The sequence below is a fragment of the Procambarus clarkii genome, unplaced genomic scaffold (assembly GCF_040958095.1).
Source record: "Procambarus clarkii isolate CNS0578487 unplaced genomic scaffold, FALCON_Pclarkii_2.0 HiC_scaffold_101, whole genome shotgun sequence".
Lineage (NCBI taxonomy): Eukaryota > Metazoa > Arthropoda > Malacostraca > Decapoda > Cambaridae > Procambarus > Procambarus clarkii.
Window position 1 is genome coordinate 822,442 of NW_027189134.1, and position 4,828 is coordinate 827,269.

The window sequence follows — 4,828 nt, forward strand, 5'->3', positions numbered from 1 at the left end:
AATATTAAAAGTATCAACACAAGACATAACGCGAAACAATGGGTATAAATTGGATAAGTTTAGATTAAAGAACATAACTGCAGAAGGCCTATTGGCCCATACGAGGCAGCTCCTTTCTATAACCAACCCAATCCCACTCATATACATGTTCAACACACGCTTGAAACAATCGAGGTACCCCACCTCCACCGCGATACGCGGTAATTGGTTCTACAAATCAACAACACTGTTACCGAACCAGTATTTACCCAAGTCTTTTCTAAACAAAATCTAAACTTATCCGTTGATTTTTGTATCATCGGCAAATTTGCAAATGTTGGTACTCAAACCTGAATCTAAATCATTTATATATATATATATTAAAAACAACAGAGGTCCCAATTGAGTTTAGCAATTACCAAGGAGGATGTAATTAACCAATTAGTAAAACTCAAACCAAACAAATCCCCAGGGCCGGATGAAGTGTTTGCCAGGGTGCTTAAAGAATGCAAAGAGGAACTTTGCGACCCACTGTCTACCATATTGAGTAAATCAATAGAGTCAGGCAGAGTGCCAGAGTTATGGAAAGTTGCTAATGTGATACCAGTTTTTAAGAACATAAATTATTGATTTAGTTATGTTAGTTTAGGTTAGGTTAAGATAGGTAGGGTTGGTTAGGTTCCGTCATATATTTACGTTAGTTTTAACTCAAATTTAAAAAAAAAACTCATACATATTGAAATGAATAGCTTTGTCATTTCATAAGAAAAAAAATTGAAAAATATTGAAATTCTGAAAAACTTAGCTTATTAGGCAAATTGGGCCTTGCATGGTAGGCGAAGAACTGTGTTCTGGCTAATAGGTACAACATATATATATATATGTATATATATATTATAAAATATAAGGCAACTGCAGAAGGCCTATAGGCCCATACGAGGCAGCTACTATTTATATCCACCCCAATCCCACTCATATACATGTCCAACCTATGCTTGAAACAATCGAGGGACCCCACCTCCACCACGTTCCGCGGTAATTGGTTCAACAAATCAACAACCCTGTTACTGAACCAGTATTTACCCAAGTCTTTCCTAAATCTAAACTTATCCTATTTATACACATTGTTTCACGTTCTGTGTTGTGCTGATACTTTTAATTCCCTATTGATATTCCCTTTGTTACGTCCATTCATCCTCTTGTAAACCTCTATCATGTCACCCCTAACTCTTCGCCTTTCCAGTGAATGCAACTTAAGCTTTGTTAATCATTCTTCATATGAAAGATTTCTAATTTGGGGAATTAACTTAGTCATCCTACGCTTTACACGTTCAAGTGAATTTATATCCGTTCTATAATACGGCGACCAAAACTGAACTGCATAATTTAAATGGAGCCTAACCAGAGCAAGATATAGCTTAAGAACCACACCAGGTGTCTTGTTACTAACGCTTTGATTAATAAATCCGAATGTCCTCTTTGCCTTATTACGAACATTCATGCATTGATCCTTTAGTTTTAAATTCTTACTAATCATAACTCCCAGATCCCTTTCGCAATCCGACTTCGCAATCTCAACACCATCTAGCTCGTATCTTGTAACTCTATCATCATTACCTAGCCTCGGAACTTTATATTTATCAGCATTAAACTGCATCTGCCAATCTTTTGACCATTTCAAAACCCTATTTAGATCAACTTGAAGTGATAGTGAGTCTTCTTCCAGGTTAATTTCTCTAAGGATTTTTGTATCATCTGCAAATTTGCAAATGTTGCTACTCAAACCTGAATCTAAATCATTTATATATATTAAAAACAACAGAGGATGGCATAGTTAATTCCCAATATTAGAAATCTTTCATAAGAAGAAAGATTAACAAAGCTTAAATTGCATTTACTGGAAAGGAGAAGAGTTAAGGGTGACAGGATAGAGGTTTACAAATGGATGAATGGACATAACAGAGGGGATATTAATAAGGTATTAAAAATATCAACACAAGACAGAACGCGAAACAATGGGTATAAATTGGATAAGTTTAGATTTAAGAACATATAAACAAAGGTAACTGCAGAAGGTCTATTGGCCAATATGAGGCAGCTATTATCTATAACTACCCAATCCCACTCATAAACATTTAATTCCTTCATAATAACAAATTTCGATTTCTCCTGTAAATTAAATTGTTTAATTATGAGTGCATCTCAAACTGCTTTCAACACCACATCCAATGCAGATAATATTTCAACAAAATGCCTGACGACAGAAATTATATGTTAAATTAGGTTCTAGGAGGAACAAAAACAGAAAAATCTTACTCGTGCATATATGAAGAAAAACAGATAAAACTTTGCGTTATCTTTGTTAAGATAAACAAATATTTATTTAACTTTTTATTTAACTAACATCTAACATCAAATATTTATTTAACTAACATCTTGAGTTGTTGTACACTAACACCTCCCTTGTATTATCTTGTGCTACTATTATGTCTAAGCTGCTTGAATCTCTTCCCACACTCTAGACACTCATAGAGGACGATCACCAAAATGCACAAGCTCGTAAATGACGTATTATAGCTCCACGTGTTCTAAAATGTTTGCCACACTCGGCACATTCAAAAGGTCTTTCACCTGTATGCACCATCCTGTGAGTCTTCATCCCTACTAGATGCTTAAATCTCTTTCCACACTCTGGACACTGATGAGGTTTATCACTTGAATGCACTACCATGTGGTTCTTCATATTTCCAAGCAGATTGAATAGCTTCCCACACTCGGCACATTCAAAACGCCTTTCACCCGTATGCACCATCCTGTGAGTCTTCATAGAGTCAACACGTTTGAATCTCTTCCCACACTCTGGACACTCATAAGATTTGTCACCTGAATGCACAAGCATGTGACGTATTAGAACTCCATTTGTTCTAAATTTTTTGCCACACTTGGCACATTCAAAAGGTCTTTCACCTATATGCACCATCCTGTGAGTCTGCATACCTACACGATGATTGAATCTCTTTCCACACTCTGGACACTGATGAGGTTTGTCACCTGAATGCACTAACATGTGAGTCTTCATTTTTCCAGGAAACCTGAATACTCTGGACATTTCCACACTCTGGACATTGGTGAGTCATCTTCTTTATGAGAATTTTGTGAGAAGGTGTCCTCCTCCGGCTGACTGCACAAGTTGTGATATCGAGCGTGGGGTATAGTGTCAATGTTGACGGTTATGCAAGGCTTGAATGTCGTTCCTTAGAGCTAGATTTGATGTTGATGTTACGGCCCTCTCGGGACGCAACGGGGTTCTTGCTCTGATGTTGTTAGAGGAAGATATATGTATCCGTTCCCAAGCCAGTATTGGCTATCAAGGGATGAGATCCGTGACGCAATTAACTTAAAGGGAGTAGGGAAAGAAAGCTAAGAACTTAATATTATAATTATTACCATCACCTATTAAATATATAAACACCAAACGTGCACAGGGGGAGGGTATTAACACTATACAAGGGGATTAATCCTTCATCGTGGTCTTCTGCTGAAGACGCTGGTGCCACACCACTTGGTGCCGAGTCCTTGGTGCTTTCTTCGTGGCCTCACGACGTGTCCTGAGAATGCCGAGCCTACCCGGGCCACAGGGCAGCCAAAACGCAGGTCCACTGGGGGCACCGTCGTGGAGGCCGTCAACCACACGTCCAGCTGGTCTGCTGGCAGGTACTGAGCCACCAAGGCTGGTACGGACACTCCACGAACGATATAAGGGGTACGCCCTAGACAGGAGTCTCGTGTGATATCACAAATCACCCTCCTGTCTTCAGTACCCCAGTGGATGATCGTCTCCAACAGTCGGTCCCGGGTAAATCCTTTCACTGCCACTCCACTGGCAGGCTTAACACACCACAGTGTTCTTCCGGGGGCACGACGTCACAACAGCTGCAGCAAACTTCACAGTATGGAGACTGGCTGCCTCGGGTAGACTGACTCAACCTTCAACACAGTGGTCCCAGGTCGACTCTGTAAACAGACACGTCATCAATAACCGGGACACTAATACATCTCACTTACGGGCTCGGGCGCAAACACCTGACGTATCCAGTCCATAGATGGCGCTGTCGTCGGAGCACCACCTCACCAGAGGTCAGGGGCGGCGGTGTTGAGCGCTGAACCAGACTGGAAACTGGTCCTCGAGGCCAGTACACGCTGTCCTCACTAGGTGTCGTCGTCCGTTTGGCGGGGGTTTCGGGAGCTGACCCACAGATGGCGTGGTTGTCACTGCTCCAGGCTCGGACGCTGGATCCGGGTTCGTAACAGTTGACCAAACCACACACTAGAGAGTGAAGGGACGACGACGTTTAGGTCCGTTCATGACCATTCTCAAGTCGATTGTGATCAGGGAAGTTGTTGTTTTTGACAATAAATAGGCAAGATAGAGGTGAGGAGAAGGAAATAATAGATTTCATTTCTTTTATTTATTATGCATCCCGTACCCATCCTGTGGGTTGTGGTGTAAAGGCTTAAAGTGGCACATAAATAGGTTCAGGAACTGAACCCTCTAGTTCGTTAAGCTAAGCAAAAACCAATCTTTTGACGCTAGTTACACTATTATTAATGCTATATATACATGTACACATACTCATACATACATGTACATATATATACATATACATACACATACTTATTCAATCACCTACTCAAATACACACATCGATAATCTTTGTATCACAAGTGATAGGACACTGGGATATATTATCTGAAGGGTTAGTAACAAGACACCTGGTGTTGTTCTTCATCTATATCTTGCTCTGGTTAGACCCCATTTAGATTTTGCTGTTCAGTTTTGATCGCCGTA